The 19628-nt window shown below is 47.5% G+C and overlaps 1 protein-coding gene across 4 annotated transcripts in view; it reads right to left on the bottom strand.

Annotated features, from left to right (window-relative positions):
* The window catches only part of LOC115308773 (zinc finger protein OZF-like), a 72311-nt gene extending 55573 nt beyond the window's left edge, over positions 1–16738 (bottom strand). Inside the window, exons 1-3 of one of the 4 annotated variants that reach the window (XM_029966845.4) lie at positions 16578–16673; positions 635–671; positions 139–204 (exon numbers count right to left, since the gene is read on the bottom strand). The gene's annotated coding sequence lies outside the window, so the exon portion shown is untranslated. Of the gene's footprint in view, positions 1–138; positions 205–634; positions 672–16577 lie in introns of all 4 variants that reach the window. The other 3 variants (XM_029966843.3, XM_029966844.4, XM_029966846.4) reach the window with 3 other exon arrangements.
* Between the last annotated feature and the right edge of the window lie 2890 nt (positions 16739–19628).

Genomic DNA, 19628 nt, shown 5'->3' with positions numbered 1-19628 from the left:
ACCCCACCAGCAGGTTCAATTTATATTTACAACTTTTTTTCGGTGCACAATATTTCCTGCAAGAAGCCCTTGTCAATGTACTATTATAACGGCCATGTTCAAGTTCGCTCACTTATAACATGTAGGCCTTCACATTACCTCAATTAGGCGGACGTGGTGGATGAAAAAGTGCCGAAGCTAGTTGAAATGCTGCCCTTTTTTAACCTGGAGATAAATGTGAGAACTTTGAACCAATTATTAAGATCTGCCGCTTGGTAGAACTCTTCCCTAAGATTGTGGAGACTAAATAGCCAAAAATATGCACCCAGCTGAGCCCTTACATAATATGTATGCCTAATTAAATTCTGTTTGTAAGCCATTTAAAACTGTTACTGATGGTTTTGTCTGTTTTCCCATACCTGATTTGTATACAGTCATTTTTTTTTCAAACAGTGGCTTCATAGCTTAGAAAAGGCAGACAGCACATTGAGGGGCCTCTTTTTGTAAGCCTGTCTTATTTGTTAAAAAAAACACTTTAAAAGCACCTTCTAGAATTCACTATTAATAAACTCAGGAGAAAAGGATTAATCCATGAAAGCTTTACCACAGAAATTTCACAAAAAAGAATACTAGTGGAGCCCAAAAATATCCATACCTTCTTTTTCCAGGGGCCTTTAAAACTTCTTCCCAGGCTGAAAAAAAAAAAGCGTCAAAAGTTGCCAGCTGTGCGAATGGGTGGTGGTATCTCTGCTTTGTTTTACCTTTCAACTAGAACCCCAGCTTCGGTGCAACAGTAAAATTCTGACCCGCCCGCCTTTTTCGAGTTGTTATGCATTGTTCATGGCTCAGGATCTGTGTTAAAGCAACTGCTCATGCAATCGTCCATCCAATGGTCTTGAAAAAAATTGTCTAGCAACGCGCCGAAAGCAATAATAAGAGACATGCTATATACGGAGACACCTATTAATTCAACTGATCATGTTTCTTGCTTCACATCATAGAGGTTAAATCTGACTGAAATTTAGCCAAGTTTGTTTTGCAAGCAAAATTACCATGGACACAATTTTTTAACATGACAGAGTTGGGGGACTTTTTTCACATTGTTCATTTGTTCACATTCACTTGTTCACATTGGTCATTTGAACCCTGTAAAATCTTGCCCTGGCTGAATGAAGGCTGCAAACTTGGTGGAGGTAGTGTCAGAGGGTGACATATAGAACATGATGTGGGAATAAAATCTATTCAGCCGACTTCTTCAAGACGTGTACGTGTTTGTCCCCTTGGTTGTTTGTTTAGAATCATGCGTAAGACCACAGACAAGGCATTATGTTGCATAGGTTAAATCGTGATGCCGTGCCACGCAGCTCACCAACAAGCCGAAATCACGAAAGACACTAAAAGTCGGCGGCAAAAATTTGCAACCGATGTCTTCCGAGCCACCCAGAGTACCTCGACTTTTGCTAAGAGATTATTATCATTAGCCACTGAATGGATATGAATGGCACGGCGTTCCTTACGGATGCCCAGCCCTTAGCAGCACTGGTTGCCTTTTACCGTGTTTCACTTGTGTGCACACGCTCGAGGCACCAGATTGGGATTGAAGGTAGGAAGCTAGCGCTGGAGGCAGGCTCAGTGAAGGCCTCCCCTGCCATCATCATCCTGACAGTGACTACAGTTATGTCTCTGTTTACCTGCGAGTCTTTTTTTATAGTTTAATTGAACTGTTTACTACTCGAAACAAAGTCAGGCAAGCACGCCCCATTCGTAAAGCTTAAGCTGACACTGGTGACGCTATACAGGGTGTGCAGAGGTTAACCAAAACAAACATGGCCAAATATCCGGGTAGAGTAGGCTGCTTCCAGTTGGCTATTGTTTTTGCTTCTTTTTGAGAACCTGCAGGGAGTGGTGCATACTTTAAAAGTCTCGCTGCCGAGGACCAACTACGGTACAACCTGAAATTTACTTATACTGGATAAACATGCCTTTCTGATCCCTTGGATGAAAAGGAAGAGCACTTGTTCTTCAAAGAAATGGCAAATCTGCAAAAGTATTGTGAGCACATCTTCGGGACTACTTATTTGAGCCACCCAATCCATGAACCAGAGAACGACTAAAACCTTCAAATCCCTAAACGCCTTCCACTACTTCGTGAATGGCAATTGCATCGGCAGTAGGCACCTACCTCCCCCAGACGCTGAAGGTGCGCACCGAGCTTCCCCGCAGGGGTCACCAAGCTGGAAGTTTGATTTTAGCCGACAATCTCTTTTAGCCGACAAAGTTTTTATTACACTCCCTTCCGCACAATGCGGGTCTCTGTACGGCAAAATCTTGTAATGTGTTGACTAAGTTGCCTAGAACTCGAGGGTTCTTTCCCGGAGCACCGTGTCACCTTGTATTTATGTGCCGTAATAGTCCGGTTGGGGCACCTATCGTTCTACGGAGATGGTCGGCTGAGGCGCCGCTGGCACATCCATGCTTTTGTCGTGTTGCGCCACCTGTGGGCAGCAGCTCAAAATAGGCGAGCACCGTCTGCTATGCCGCCGTCCTGCGATCACCCAGGATTGGCGGAGGCGGTGGCATCCCGCATCTCGAGATAATCGAAGGAACTTCACTTGTGACACTCTCTTCCTGCTGGTGCGCATTGGCCACTCAAAACACGACACACTGACATTTCTAAAGCGCAGCTTTCACGCAATTGCTCGCTAGAGACCAAAGAGTTGTCGTGCACCCACCCAAACACAAGGTAAACATAGGAGAACGGGAAGCATTACTCTAACCCTGTCATGGCGGCCGAAAGTGCTGCAAAAACCCCGTGAAAGTGTTTTTTGGGGGGCCGAAACCTCCTCTCCCCAGGGCCCGCTCGCTCCCCGCTCACACAGTCGGTTTTGCACGAGGCAGGAGCAAAGGGGGAGCGCGGACTATCTCTGACTCGTGGCTACGCCCATTTGTTCTGTTGGGATTTTTGGAAGAATCCTGCTCTGGGTAGAAGACGTTTTGTCCTGTCCCTCTCGTTGTAAAGGCCCATACGCACATTCGCGTTTGAGCGCGGTGCGTTCCGTAGCGGCAAGCGGACGCGTTGCGTTGCGAAGACCGCTTGCGCCAAACTTGTACGCACAGTTGCGTTGACATGCAGTCAACCGCAGTCAAGAGCCAATAGGAACGCGCTATCGTCGCTAGTGGCTCACCAATAGTAAGCGAAATCCGAGGCAACATGGCGGCGCACAGCGACAGCGTCGAAGTGTTCGATCTTGGGACAATCTCGCCGGCTTCCCCGACGTTTTGTCAAGCTTGAACCATGACAGCCTTGGAAAATCCCACCGCTCCCGAAAACGAAAAAGCAAGCACTGCGACCGGTGAACCGGATACGTCTCGCCGAGTCGGCCGGGTGGGGCGAGCGAACACGTTACCCCCCTCTCCTCTTTCGGCTTCTGATTGGTCGAACGCGCCCGAACGCACCGCAACGCTTCGGAAAGTTGAGCGAGTCTCTACTCGCTTGCGTCGCGCTACCGAGCGTTGCGGGAAGGTGCACGTCGCACCGCAAGCGACCGCGCCTGGCCGCAAGGACTCCACAACGCACTCAAACGCGTTCAAACGCGAATGTGCGTATGGACCTTTAGTGTAGTTTGCTTATTTCAGTGAAGCGCTGAGTCTTGCTACCGTACACAGCAAGCTTATCTTTTTTTTTTTTTTTTTGGTAGTCTAATGTTTAATACGACACCACTTACATTTGTGAGACGAGTAGACGAAGAAGCACCCTTCTCAAGGAACACGTTACCAATTGAACATTTGCTACACGGACGAAGTCATTTCTTGACGACAGGTCATGCTTTGAATTTCAACTATGCGTCGACCTTGCCACAGGAGCAGAGGTGGGGGGTGCGGAAGTTCGTAGAATCGTGGTTTATCCTCCACGAGTCAACAGCGTGTATTATCAACTGCGGCACCTTACCGTACATTTACAGGGTTTTATAGAATGGGTAGACTGGTTGGCCGGTGTATACTGAAGAAAGACGCCACCCGCACAAGTTGCGAAACGTCTGATTTTTTTAATCTGTTTCGTTACATTAAGCCGGAGTAAACTTTACTGAAATATAGAAAAAAGGTTCTTGACCGCAGGAGTTGGGACGCTCCCAAAATGAATTCCTTCACTGAACCTTTATGTTGTCGTCCCTAGTTAGAGTTGTTTCTCTGTCTTCCTGTATGACGGGAGAATGCGGGCAATAGAAATCGGCAGTTTTCTTTAGACTTTAATGATTTACGCTATCGCACGAATATGACAGGGAATGACAGCTCCGTCAGAAATTGATCTTGTACTGAGAGCGATATGCATAGTACGAACGAGCAATCCAAGGCGCTTTTGTTGTTCTTTGTGTAACTTGTATACTTTCATGGGTGTTTGTAGGGTAGAGAATGCTCAATTTTGCTGCTTAGTTTCTTGTGACAGTATAACTATCCTTGCGTTTTGTCTGGCCGGCACGCATTGGTAAAGCAGTGGTATTATCGTGGACACTGTTAGCTGTAACACGGCAGCGGTGGCCGTCTCGTATCCGCAGCGCCACATAGCAGGCGCTGCCCGAACTCCGCGCATACGCCGTGTGGCGGACTCGCTCTTCCCGTTTGCAAGCACACCCTCGCTTTGTTGTCTGCTAGGCGCAGAGCAGGCGATGCCACAAGGCTGCTCGTCTGGTTCCCTCGCCACAGCGAACTGGTCTCAAACTCATTGTCAACCAGCGATTTTTATTGGGGCAGATTGCAGAGTCATTGGGGGCATTAACCCTGTCTGTTTTTTTGTTTTAGAGCGCAGCTCTTAGGGGCCCGTTTCCGGCTTGAGTGGCGTCGGCGTCGCCGTAACCGCGCGGTGCATCATGGGAAATGTCCCATAATGCACCGCGCGAGCCCCCCACCGGGGTCACGTGACTTCGTGGGGGGGCACGTGACCCCCCCCGAGGTCACGTGACCCCCCGAGGTCACGTGACCCCCTCCTCGAGGTCACGTGACCCCCCGAGGTCACGTGACCCCCGCCGATGTCGCGTGACCTCCCGATGACGTCATCGACACTGATGACGTCATCAGTGATGATGACGATGACGATGCGGATGCCGGTGACATCATCAGTGATGATGACGATGACGATGTGGATGCCGGTGACGTCATCAGTGATGATGACGATGTGGATGCCGGTGACGTCATCAGTGATGATGACGATGTGGATGCTGGTGACGTTACCGACATCCGCGTCGTCATCATCACTGATGACATCATCAGTGACGTCACTGATGTCGTCACCGGCATCGTCATCATCACTGATGACGTCGTCAGCGACGTCACTGATGACGTCACCGACATTCGCATCGTCATCATCACTGGTGAAGTCATCAGTGACGTCACCAATGACGTCATCGGTACCCGCATCGTCATCGTCACTGATGACATCATCAGTGACGTCAGTGATGACATCATCGGCATTGGGGGTCACGTGACCCCCCCCCTGGTTAGTCTAACCCCCCCCCCCCCCAGCGTCCTTCCCTCCTCCTCCTCAAGAGCTGCGCTCTAATTCGGCGTTACAGGGAGTTGTAAGCGGCTTTCACTTTTTTTATTGCGTTTTCAGAAACAAGTGTGCGCAATGCATCTTAACAATATGCGTTTGCAAACCAGTATGAGCGCAGCAGGTGTGTTTCATCTGTGCGAAAATTGGCGAGCGTTGTGGAGTTGTCTCCTCTGCGCCTAGCCGACGACAAAGCGAGGGTGTGCTCGCAGGCAGAAAGATTGAGTCCGCCACACGGCGCATGCGCGGAGTTTCAGACGGCGCCTGCTATGTGGCGCTGGAGGTAGGGGACAGCCGCCGCTGCCACGTTATAGCTAACAGTGTCCACGATAGTACCTCAAAAAGCATAGGGAGTTGTGTGCGTGCTGCGAGGAAGCTTTTAAATTTGATGGGCCGAAGGTACAACGACAGTAGAACAGTGAGCCACCACGTCTGTATTCCTGTAAATGAACCCTGCTCAGTTTTGAAGAATGACAACGCAGCTTTCCCCGTTTTATTGTAACAGCGCCGCCCTAACCATTGCACAAGCATCCATACTGCTGAGCTCACCCTGCTTCGTCATTGGAATGGGGGGGGAGGTAATGCCTCGATGACTCTGTAATGTCCAAATGACAAGTAACGAGTAACGGCATCGCATTACTTTTGAGGAGTAACATGTATAACAACATTTAACGGCCCTGTTTTTATTCTAACCTGAGTATGCGTCTATTGCAAGAACGGTAGAAGGGCAACCCGAAAAGCAACTAAACAGTATGACAGCACAGCAACGTATATCGCTCAACACGTCAGTCGAACAGTTTGACTGACGTGTCCAGCGATAAACGTTGCTGCACTGAACTCTACAGCAGGGAATGTCCTTCACCCAGCGAACATAATAAGGTTCGTTAGTTGAACCTTCTAGAACCGAGTATGGACCGTATGTAAACCCGGAGGTTGCCACCGTGTGAGGGCACATAATCCATTGTCAACTTCAAACTTTCGAAGTAGAGAGAATACAGGAGAGAGGGGATTCCCAGATCCACCAGCTCTTGCTGAAGCACAACACTGCCGTTCCTTTGAGCGCGTCGGTAGAACGACTCTTCAGAGTAGCCAGAGATGTATTTTCAAGGAAGCGGGGAAACATAACTGATACAAACTTCGAGAGGCAGCTACTGCCCTTAAAGGGACACTGACACCCCCCAAAATTTCTTTTTCATTTTTTGCCCAGCGATTCATTATGGTTGTTGGAATACTACCTAATTAATATTTTGCTACAGAGTCACATATCTTTTTAATAAAGCAAAAAAAATGCAACTGCTCGAAACAAACTGAAACCTATGCACCGCACGGAGATAGTGAGAGGAGAGAGTGAGTGGCAGAAGTCAAGTGGCTACAGTCGACCGTGCGATTTCTTTTTTTTTTTTTTCTTCCGGGTGCAGCAGACGAAATGCGTTCGAGATTTGTTCGCCATGCAACTTTTTTGCAGTTATGTTTGTTCCACTTGCTGCTCTGTGCTTCAAGATGTTTTTTTTTTTTTTTTTGTACATTGAGGAGTTGGAGATGAGTAGTGAGTGCCTGTGGGGAATTCCCATAATTGGCTCCAAAAAGAATACTCCCAAGGCACTCCGTGAAGAGCTGCCTCACATCTGAAAGTGGCATTGTGCGGCAGAGGTGTCAAAAATGGAATCCCATATAATTTAGTTCAGTGATGTATCGTCCACAACAATTGTTTTTTTTTAGTGATGATTGTAAAAAAAAGAAATGTGAACATTACAAAATGTTTGATTAAAAAATAAATGGTACGCCCACACTAGGGATCGAACCCGTGCCTGCTGCATGTGAAGCGGACGTCTTTCCACTGAGCTACCAAAGGAACTCTTTCGTTCGTACTAATGCATCCAGTCGACTGTATGTTCGAAATTTTGCTGCCGATTTTTCTCAAGTATATGCACTCCCGGCTTGAAGTCGGGCAGCACCATGCATTGGCCACATTCACACCAAGTAAAGAAACCGTACGCGTGCTTATTCAACTCGATGTACGCACTTCGTGCTTGACGTTTGAGCGAGCAATGTCTTCAGCCACGAGAAGGGACGACGGCTCGGCGACGTCTTCGTGCAATCAGCTTGCTGGTCGGGTGTGTCGTACAGGATGAATATCAATTCTTTTCATCGGTCCAAAATTTCTCTTTCGAAGGAAGACAGAATTCGCCGGTACCGTGAACAACACGTCTGAAGTAGAGGTCCCACGCCCGTCGTCCGCTGCCACCCGCGAGTCCCACGAAACGCAAAACGACGCCATGTTGAGAATTATGCAGTGAACGCACAGAATGCTTCCAATTGTCTGTGCAACTTTTTTTTTTTTTCAATTAACGTATTTGCAGCTTTTTGCAAGCCACAAAAAATGGGGTTCATATTTTTTTCTATTTTAAGTATTGACAGTGTGCCTTCAATGACTCACGACTTTGATTAAATTTGGTGGTCGCGTCGAAACTTTAGAAAACGGCTTGTGACCACGGAAAAGAGAGTGAGCGCAACTCAAACCGGCTAATTCTCGATCGGCAATTTTTGGGCGGAAAGAAACCGAATTTCGAGCTGCAAATTTTGTTCTGGGTAGTTGGGCTCTCGTATGTCACGTACAACTAAAAACCTAGTGTAAATACCCTGTCAGTGTCCCTTTAGGTGCAACAACTACTAAGAAGAAAACAATAGCCATGCGTTCTTTTTCAGAATCGGTAACGAGCAACGTACTAAGTTACTTTTTGAGCGAGAAACGGTATTTAGTTACTTTTTTGGGGTAACGTCAACGAGGTAGAGGGGCTTAGAGCGATAAACCGGGGTTCCGGTCTGCACTCGAAAGTGACCCCCATAAGGCGGCTGCCATTGTACGCAAATTTGACCACTCGTCACATGACCAAACCAAAGACGTGACGTCACAGGAAAGATGGCAGCGCCCATGCAGCGGCTGGCCCCAGCTGGGCCGGAGCATTGGCCGGAGCTTGTCGGATGCTTTGTTCGTTGTCGTTCGTCTCGGCGAGTTGATTTTAGACGCGGAAGCCGTCGTATGAGGTTGTATGAGGCCGGTCGAAAGCGGCTTCAGAGTTCAGCGTGGTGTCCGACGTAGGTATAACGTGAAAATACGGAGGAACAGTGAGCATTTCGCTAATGACCTACGAGGATATTGCCACGAAGGAGACAATCGGCCCTACGTTGCTCGGGCCTCGGATTGATTCGGACACCGCTAGGATAAAATTTAAGGCGACGTTTTTGTGCTCTTGTTGACCATCGGAACCTTCGAGATCTGCAGTTAAACGTGTGCAATATATTTGGATACACAGTTTAGCGACGGAAATTGCGTGAGTCGTGCTTGGCAGTGTGCTATCGTGGTGCCGCTTCGTTCAAATGCCCGAAGGCTCACTTTGGTTGCGCGGTGCTCCGGAGAGCTGCCTTGCCGCTTGTAGTTCCCGTGCCGTGCTAAATGATACTGTGCTGCTTCCCAAATTGTTCCGGCGTAGACGTGCACTTTCACGGAGCACAGGTGTGCGGCGCGCCGAAGAGCTGCCTTCAAGCTGGTAGTTCCTGTGCCGTGCTTTAGGTGATGCTGTGCTGCCTACTTAATTGTTCTGGCGTAGACGTGCACCTTCACGGAGCCCAGGTGTTGCAGTTGGTATTGATTCCGCTGGTCTGTCGCACGTTTCGTCGACACCAAAGTTTCATCAACACTCGTTACACGAATTGCAAGCTGTATGGACATTTCATCGCGCGTGTTACCTACTCAGTCCACCCATTCACGCCGCTTTGTGACGGCAGTCTGCAGCGGCTCATTACTAGAAAAGTGGTCTCACATCGATTTCAGTTCAGCTTATCCACGGCAGTTGCCAGACCCCGAAGGAGAGGATTTATTCGGACAGAATGCCACTAAAGCAGTGCAGCTTCTTTAGTGGTCAGGATAGACTCTTTTCTGTCTGTTTTATTATATTGTATAGGATGCTTGCTCCAGTCCTATTTTCTATCAATATTTACTATTTTGGAAAGTTCCATAGGCCATGCTCAGCTGTCATTGTATGTTCTGGTGGAGGTGCTGGGCACTTTAACCATAGCCCTTCACTCTGTGTGTACACTGGCAGCTCCTCAGCCGAGTTGCCCGATAACAAGACACGGGTGGCACATTATCCCGAGTCTTAAACCCCCGGCAAGCCGTGAATCAAGTAATATCCCGAGCCCGGCAGAAAAACCGCAAGACCGAGCGAGTACCACAAAGGCAAAACTCGGAAATACACCACGAAGAACTTGAAATCTAAGCCAGTCACTGCTACCAGCAAAAACCACCGAAATTAGGTCTTTTGCCAGAAAAAACCGAAGCTGACTAAGCCAACAATGACAAAACCTGTAGCAGCAAACCACGTCCGCTCCCGCCATCGTTTGCATGCCCGTCGCACCTCGCACTCCGATGCCCTTTCATGCAAGGTGCATAAGACGTCGAGGGCTGGATTGAACAATATGACCGTGTCGCCCGCCACAGCGGGTAGATGGACAACCAGCTCCTGCAGAACCTATACTTTTCGTGGAAGAAACTGCAAGGCACTGGTTTTACAACCACGAATCCTCCTTAACGTCGTGGGAAGTTTGCAAGATCGAGCTGAAATGCATGTTCATCTGCCAACATTGACGAGAGAAAGCCGAATTCCTGATTCTGTCCAGGACACGGCCCCAACGAAAGCGTCACCACCCTCGTGGAGGATGTTTTGCTCCTGATCAAGCACCCACGCCAACCCTGATGCTACAGAAGACAAGAAGCTAAGAATCCCATGTTCCTCATGTGAAAGACAACACCTTCAGCAGCCTTATCCGCAACCCCACGACAACAGTCGAAGGGTTCATATCAATGAAGCTTCCAACATTGAATGTACACTGCAAGCCCGAGCATGTCACTATCAACAACTCCCCAGCGTTGCGACACTCGAGTCGTCCAGCTGCAACTTCGACGCCAGCCCCCCAGGCATCCGTGACATCATTCACAACGGTGTCCGGGAGGAGATAAGGAAGCTAGTTCCTGCCATCAGTTGCCCGGCTTTTATTTTGATCGCCGAGATTGTTTCAGAAGAAGTTAGACAGGCATTTCAACTGGAGACTTCTTCGAGCGAAGCAGCATCTGACAAAACGAGGGCGACTTATGCCACAAAGTCACAACGACCACCACCGGCTACCTGTTACTATTCAATGCCAATTCAACGAGACACCCAATGCCAAAGCATTCCCGACATTGAGAAGAACCAGTGTAAGTCCGCACTGAACAAAGTGCACCGAGGAAAACGGAAGTACTGCGAATGGCCGACCGAAAACCACTCTGCTACCACTGCATGAGGCCGACCATGTCTACTGGAGGTGCCCATACTAATGAATTCGCCTGCAAGGGTTCGTGCCGAACGACCCTCGACCACGTCTCGACGAGCGTCCGGGGAAGATTGAGGATTATCTTCGGCGGTCTTTGTCCCTGGTACCGACATTGCCCCAGAGCTCGTGATCTACTTCATCTGGACGGGAGGTAAGCACGACAAAGCAGGTGAGCGGCAATGCAAGGAGAGTTGATCTGGTGTCGGTTGTCGCCCAAGGAAAATACCTAATAATTTGCTGACACTAATTATCTGTGTCCACGCCACGAAGCACACAATTTCTAACTTTGAGGGAGAATGCCGCTCAGTGACCGTAATAAATAGAATGGTTGGTTGCTTTCAAAAGTTGACTGCAAGCATCACGAGACTTCACTTTGCCACACAAGACTTGCACAAGTTGCAGTGGTTGTGGGATGCAGAATAAATCTCCATTACGAAATGGAAGTGAAATGGCTTGAATAGCAAACATTGTTGCCAGCTATCAAGTCAACGGTATACACCTTTTCCGTCTAACCTCGACCCAGCGCGTAACGTGCGTAGCCTCGACTCGGCGACTCGGCGCACAGCGGGAATAGTTCTTCCGGTTCTAACACTTCCGGTATGCGGGAGCAGGCCTAGCCGGCTGGCAAGATGCTGAAGTGGTGCGCGTTAATGGGGTTTGAAGCCCTTGACAGCGAAGTGAGTTGTAATAAGGTGGGTTAATACGTCGATGTATCATGTCCGCGCATATTTGGTCATCGGGCTGCAACATGCGCAGTCGTTGGCTGCAGCAGCAATTTCCGAAAACGGAAAATAGCACGTGACAAATTGTGCACTGAACACAAGAGGATCGCAAAGCGAATGCGGCTGTAACGTATAGGTGACATTCACTTGACGTCACTCGCTAGATGCGCTGGCACCGGCCACCACTGTCGCCATCTTCGAGGTCTCCTTTTATCCCACGTAGGTGTCAAGTGCTGTGTGGCCGGACCTTTCAGCGTGGGTTAGCAACATTTTACAACTTTAAAGGGTCTTTTTGGCCGAAACTATGGGTTATTCTTAGACTTTGGTGCTTTTAAAGCGCCGTGGGAATATTTTTTGTGTGTGATTTAGTTCGTTTATGTCGCTATCCGACTTTTCCACCGCGGCCGCGTTGCTCCATCGGCTCAATGACGCGCTCCGTGTCGCGCGCCGTGCCCACGGCGGTAGCTCTTTTACAAGAACTGTGATTTTATACTTTGGTGCTTTTGTAGCACGGTGTGATTACTCTTTGTTTTGTTTTGCTAGTTCCCTTATTGTTTTTTCTCTAGTGGACTTTCTGCACTACGGCCGTGTAACCGTGTTGCTCCATCGCCTCCGCATCGTTCGTCGTGCCTTCGGTGTTTGTTCTGTGCAGAAACATACCGTGCGGCTCACCGAGTGCGCAGCTAATTAAAAATGCGTCGCATTTTTTTATTAGCCTGAACGATTTAAAAACCGCATGCAAGCGATTTGGCAAGCGACGATACAAGCGACGGCGACCCGCTTCGCTGTAGCTCGGGCACTCGCGCGACAAGGCAAACCGCATGAAAGCGACGGAAGCAAACGACCAAAGCGGTGAGTGATAAGTTTTCTAAAAATCTAAAAACCGAGCTACGCGAGGAGCGACAGTGAAGGGTGAACCGCATGTAAGCGATTTAGTGAGCGACGGCGACAGCGACGGGAGTCGGCGACGAGCGACGGAGATTTCTCACGGTCGCTCGTCGCGTCGTCCGGTTTTTAGATTTCTGGAAATCGTCGCTCATAGCCTTGGTAGCTTGCTCCCGTCGCTTTTATTCGGTTTGCCTCGTCGCGCGAGTGACCAAGCGAGAGCGAAGCGGGTCGTCGTCGCTTGTCTCGTCGCCGTCGCTCGTCTTGTCTCGTGGCTCGATCGCTGAATTGCTTACATGCGGTTCAGCCTTTACCCACGGTACTCGCCGGCAACAAGGGAATTAAAACGGCTTGCCCCCGAGGTAAACTGTTTTCTCTATTCTGTTCAACGAAGCTGCTTCAACGATATGAAATTAGCACACACTACCAACTGACGACCGCATACACAAGCCAATCAAACGTCAAATAGCGACCTCGAAGTTGGCGGATCGACGGTGGCGCTCCCTGGCAAAATCGAACCTGCAGGCTCAGCCAATACCATCTATACACTCTGCATCGCTTCCCCGCTGATATAAGCCGGGAAGCGATGCAATATCAGCACATAAAAAAAGCAAATAGGCAGTATAGAAACGGACATCCACAAGTGCAGTAATAGGCCTCGACAAGTCAAATGTAGAACGAATTTTGCAGCTTGTGGTGCAAATGTAAGACCCTGGGTGTAATGATTGTTATTGGCTACTCAAGGTTTGTTTTTCATTCCGTTCATTCCTACGAGGATGTGCACTATAATTTTGTGTGTTGCTCGGTAGCGACGCCCGTTAAAATACGTTAATGGAAACAATACGAAAAGAGAGCGCAAAATCGTCGTCGTCCTCCTCCCCCCTTTCACCCCCATCTCATGAATAGTTCCGACGCATCTGGGCGTCATACGAAGTAGAAATGTCCCGGTAACTAGCGATCGTACCTCGACGGTGCACCATAACAATAAACCGTTCGGCCCGCGTCGCCAACTCCCATTGTGAGTATTTCTACTTATAAACGATGATACTTCTATGCCCAGGGTCGCCCTCGCTCGCGCATAGAAACCCTCCGTTAGTCATTCGCAGAAGGCTGTCATTCTTCACAAACAACAACACGCGAAGAGTAAACACTGGTAAACGTCCTCGGGAAAAGTGAATATGCCTCCGATTTCAATTACCGGCGACACTGGCGACAATCCTCTCGGGGCTGTTGGCGCAACAACGGGCGCCATGAGGGCGAATAAACACGCCAGAACACAAGAGTAATTCACACTTTCAATAACAAACAAATTAAGAACTCACTAAAGGGAAAACAATGAAGATACGATGCACGGGGTCAATGGGGACAACGCGGGAGCTAGGAACAACGCTGCTCTCCGCATACCAAAATGGGCGCACAACAACCGTACGCCAGACGGCGCGGCTGTCGCTGCAACACGCAAGATGGCGACGACTACGCGGAAAAGGTGTATAGCAAATGGTACAGCCACATGACCAATACATGCCCGAGCTTGCTGCATTGATGCAGAAAACTACCAGGAAAATTTTGCGGATTAGAAGCCAGCCCTGCAGCTTCAGTGCATCAGATGTCAGTGGGCGCACATGACATATGATTACAAGACGGCATCAGTCGGTCAAAGTTGCTACTCGACCAAACTGAACACCGACGTGACAGGAGCGTCATCAAACAACAAGGTCCACAGGTATTACGACTGAACGCATGACAGGAGACTGTCGCAGAAAGAATTCGTTCTGGAACCATTAACTAAAAATCAATAATAATGCAATCCAGTGGAAATAAACATATTTGATACACTAACCAGATAAACCTATTTCCGCTTGCCTTTACGCCTTGAGAGTTTATACACAAAGAATTGTGCTCACCACACGCGCAGGTCCTTTTGAGGACACTTGCATCTCTGACCCTTCAATATGAATTAATGGGACATACCAGACTGGCAGACTTGTTGCATTGGGCTGCACTCATTCCACTTCTCCTGAACACACTTCTGAGCATATACTTTAATCTTATGTGTTGATGCATTGTTATATAACAGGACACTTCCTCTACGTATGACACAATAGACCCTTTGCAGAACCTCATCAAGCAACACAACTGTTGCCATTTTTTTCAGCATAAAGCACACAAATGAGCCCCAGTTCACGTCGAATGCAAATGCAGCCTTCGAGTCCACTAGGCGCTGAGCTGAGTTCACAGTGATGGCGGACATAACACTCTTGTCGAACAAATGACCAAAGTATGAAAGCCTGGGGTAATTAGAGTAGTAGCTACTGTAATTCGTGTCATTACAATTTAGCAAACAGTAAAGGCTACAGTCTCGGTGAGCCAATATGCACGTTGGAGAGAGGCACATGACAACATGCCATTCAGAGTGCTCGTCTGCACAGATTTGTCACACACCTTCGCTCTGTCTCTCTGATTGGTTCGAGGGGGCTGTGGCGGTTGCCCTTTTCCAGGTTACAATGATACGAAGTATAGGCAACCCACACTTTTCAAAAAAGGCTATTGAGGAGACCGAAAGGAATGGTCAACATTTTTCAGCAAGACTGCTCTTCAGGCAAGGGATGAACACAAATATGAATCATCTTATCCAGGTAATTAGAACAAGTAAATAATTGACCGACTAATACAATGCACTCTTGATAAAAAAAAGTATTGCTGCAATAAATCCTACGAAAGAGAAAAAGGTGTAGTTCATCTATGCACACACCAAAACAGTTGTTCTTACTGCAAGTCGAATAGCTTTGAAGCAGGTGCCTACAACGATTTATTCATCTCCACACTCAATAAAACGTCATCCTTTTGTAGCTGAAAATAAGTGTGCACTTCGCACTCACCAAAAAAAAGAAAGAAAAGCTATCGAATGTAGAATCGTCGATTAGCACAAAGGGTTAAAGATCACAGGAGCTTCCTCGCTAAAAGTTGCTATGGTTATTCGGCGACGCAGGCCTGAAACAACTTCTCCTAGGCCCTAATGCGACGTATACCTTTCGCGTCGATTCTCAGACATTCTAACGTTCAAACAAAGCTAAGAGAATGCGAAAATTTTATGCTAAAACCACTCAAAGTTCTATCGATCCTTGAACAGATCCCGAATCCGAGCACCGGTACGGCGATACGGCTGATGCTGTCTCACAGTTGTTAATATCCAGATGATCCAGAGCGATCTTGCGCAAAAAGGGTATAAAGTCTCATTCCTTCATACTTTCACATTATACCTTTGTCAGCGAGCACGAAAAAGCCCGAAATTGTCGGAAAGCCGCTGCACATCACGGCTGCCGCGCACTGAACAAGCTCCCATCCACCAGCTCTGGGCACTGCCATCTTACCTGCGACGTCACGGCTCTTGTGAGGTCACGTGACGAGTGGTCACATTTGCGTAAAACATGGCGGCAACCGGGGGGGTGCCACTTCCAATTTATCACTCTAAGCCCCTCTACCTCGTTGGGTAACGTGTACATGTCTGCACTAAACCTTGCCTTCCTTCCTTCCTTCCTCCTCCCCCCCCCCCCCCTTCCCCCTCCGAAAAATCCTCGCTACGCCACTGCTTGAAGCTGTCAGCCACACGCAGCCACGGCCGTAAGCAGGGCCTTTTGAAGTTGATTTCAAAGCTACGCGCCGAGAAAGCGAGTATAAGAGACACGAGCGTGCAGGGACCTCACAACGCCGAGCTCTGGTTGTGATAAGGCAGATCCCCCGTCTCTAGGCCTGAAGCTAGCAGCCTTTGTCTTTCAATGCCCTCGTCGAACCCGCGAAAGCGGAACGCCTGGCTTCCGCGTTTGGCTTTCGCATTCGAATGCTTTCGACAAGTGCAGTGCAGACAAATGCAGCCTTTGTATCCACTGCACTCATCAAACGCGCTAAAAAGAGGAACGCAGCCGTCCGGCGTTTTGCTCTTGCATTCGACAAGTGGAATGGAGACAAAAGCTAGCTTTAGGAATTCGAATCAGAGCTCGGCGTTTTGACGCCCTCTCGTCCACTCCTCTACCGAAGTTTCTCGGCGCATTCTAAAGATTCAGTCATGAGGACAGTACCTGTATGTTGAATAGGTCGAGAAGTCGTTGGTCTCGTACCGTGAAACCGATGAAACGCAACGACGCAACTTCACCTTCGCTGACCGACGGCGTGCAGCGTACGGATGCACACACTTCCAAATCGAATGGCCGCGCGCAGTCGCGCACCGCGTGCAGCGCTGGCCGCGCCGCGCGCCGCCAGCCGGATGCAACTCTGAGGTTCCGCGGGTGGCCAAAGTGTGGCGCCACATGACGCTTCCGTTATTTTTGTTTGGGCTAGGTGGCGTAAGCTACCGCCCGATCCAAAGGGCTCAGCCGTATTCATCCATCCATCCATCCATTTGATCCACAGCACACCGTGGTTTTAAATTCAGGGTGTCGAACCGAAATTTTTATCGGTTCGGTTCCGGTTCGGGTTCACGGCTTTCGGTTCGGTTCCGGTTCAGTTCCGGGGAGTCAAAAATAACGGTTCAAACCGGTTCGAACCGGTTTGAACCACTAAATTGAGAACATATTTCCCGCGTTCTTTTGGCAATATGCACTATTTCCGTTGTGAAACGATTAACTATATAGTTTCTTCGATCGTCCGTGCAATTTACTTTTGTTCTTAGGTACCAAAAATATTAAATTCAGTTATTTAATTTTGACGCAAGAATAGAAGAAAATCTACATTGACATACATAACGTCGTGTTCATACGACTCAATATCTATTTGTTTACGAGTAAAATATATTTTGCCTGAATCAAAATGTTTAAGTACAAGAGTAAAGAGTTTAGCTTGTTGGTACATTCCTGTAAATAGATCAGCTTCTAATTTAGAACTATACTGTATTTTCTTGTCCTTTCTTCGTGTTAAAGTAAAATTCTAAAGTTCAAGCTGATCTATTTACACGGTATAAAATGTTGTCGCGAAGTGTGGTAGGTCGTCTAAAATACCCGTGATTGGTACAACTTTGTGTGTCAGTATTAAAAGTGAAATTGTGTCACTGAACTAAGCAATTAATTACATCACATAAAAATATGAAATGAGCATGCACCTCGTGGCCATATATCATGAAATAAGGTTTACGAAGTACACTTCACAATATATATATATATATATATATATATATATATATATATATATATATATATGATGACGACCCAACTGAGCTAAAAGCAATGAAATTTTCGAAATGTAACAAAGTTTTAGGATAACTCCTTTCAGTCTATCTTTTATAGAAACACCGAGCGGCAATTCAAATGCCTGTTGTTCTAACCAAACCTTGTTTACTCTCAGTACCGCACGCATGCGACTAATCATGGAGCAAGGAGTAATTGCAATTTTTCACTCTAATATATAGGCACCTTCGCACTCAGATCGAATCTGGCCCAAAATAGCGCTTGCCCAAGTGAACATTTTCTTATACAGAATAAGCTGGCATAGCCTGGCTGTTGAGGTTTGTTGTTGACAAGATGCCGGACAATTTAATTTGCAAATGAGCATCACCCTTGCTAATTGATGATTTTAACACAATAGCGTTAGCGAGCTCATGTCGCAGAAAAACCGATGTCGGTGGCGTGACTGGAAAATCCTGATGGGTCGATAGGTTCATGACGTCAGAGCTACATACCCTAGCGCAAGAATTTCAAACAACCCACAATGCTTACGTGAAACGTGACATCACGCGTGGAATGAGGGTGATTAAAACATGATATGTAATGCGAAATAAAAGGTCACCGTATGTTTCAAATGATTTCACTTTTGAAAGTAATTCCTTTGCCTTAAAGAAAAAAATTAAAAATTTTAGGCAGGATTCGAACCCACAACCCTTTAGTTGCGAGTCAGACGCTTTTCACTAGGCCACGCGAGGCACGCTTGCGCGGCAAATGAGAATGCGATGCAAACGAGGCCCGTTGACGCGATCGCGTTCCACTTTTAAAGGCGAAGCTTAAGCGTCCTTCAAAATTATTTTTTGTTTAGTAAAACGAAGTAGTATTTCACGTTCTACTCGATAAGGCAGCTACTTAATTGGACACTTTCTGACGGTTTGCGTGCGTAATCATCATAGTTCCACCGCGTGCCCCTGTTTACTTTTTTTTCGTCCAGCCCCACAGACACATAAAACTAATGTTCATCAGATAAAAAAGGCAATAACAGACTAGTTATATGTGTGAGGAACACATAGTTATTTAAATTAGCTTCAAAATCAGAAATGTATGTAAGGCCGTCCCATATTACTTACAACATGCCTGTCGAGGATAAAAACGCCGGAAAAGATTGGCAGAACCGCTTTCAAATAATTTGGGGGGCATTGCTTTAGAGTGGCCGGCCCTCTATTTATGTTGTCAAATATTCAGTTAGTAATTAAATATATTTTATATTGATAAAAAAAAGTTTACTTTATAAAGTTCACATAACCGCTTGAGACCGACTTGGAAGGACGATACTCGAAACTACGCGAGCTGTGGAGTCTAAGTAAAAGTGTTTTTCTGTTTGCTGATTGGCAGTGTGAAACATCAGGTTGCAGGGTACGCTGAAAAGGACTCTAATATTACATTTCATCAGCTTGCATGAGCTCGAAACTTCCGAAATACTGCCTCTGCCTCGGGAGGCAAATGTTATATTCGGTTTTACCTGCACTTGTTTTGAACCCCCCCTTTACAGCACTATGCAGAATAGTCATGCGTTCTAACATTTCTCTAGGCTGTCATATCTCATCGCGAGACTGCTATAAATACTTCACAAATTTACGATTAGGACATCTATGGCTAGTGTTGCGAACATCATATTTCACCAGAAAGCTGAGCTATTTAGCATGGCATGCACGTGACGTTACCACACTACAGGCTGGTGGTCATTCTGATTCCTTCTTGCTGAGAAAGTCGAATTCGACGGTGCAAAAGGCACGCTGCAGGAGGTGCAAGCTCAGCGAAAGCAAAGTATTTGAAAGGCTAGTATTATTATTCTTAGTGCATCGTCGTGAGGAACGGTGCCAGCGTCTGGAACGACAAAAACGTGCTTTTTGGCAAGAGCGCTTTTCCAATCAAAGTAGTTTCCGGGGTCACGCTTTTTGGTCTGCGCCAAAGATG

This window comes from Ixodes scapularis, unplaced genomic scaffold (genome assembly GCF_016920785.2).
Source record: "Ixodes scapularis isolate PalLabHiFi unplaced genomic scaffold, ASM1692078v2 PGA_scaffold9__187_contigs__length_104089568, whole genome shotgun sequence".
NCBI lineage: Eukaryota > Metazoa > Arthropoda > Arachnida > Ixodida > Ixodidae > Ixodes > Ixodes scapularis.
Note: the sequence above shows the minus strand (reverse complement) of the source record. Positions and strands in the feature narration are given on the sequence as shown.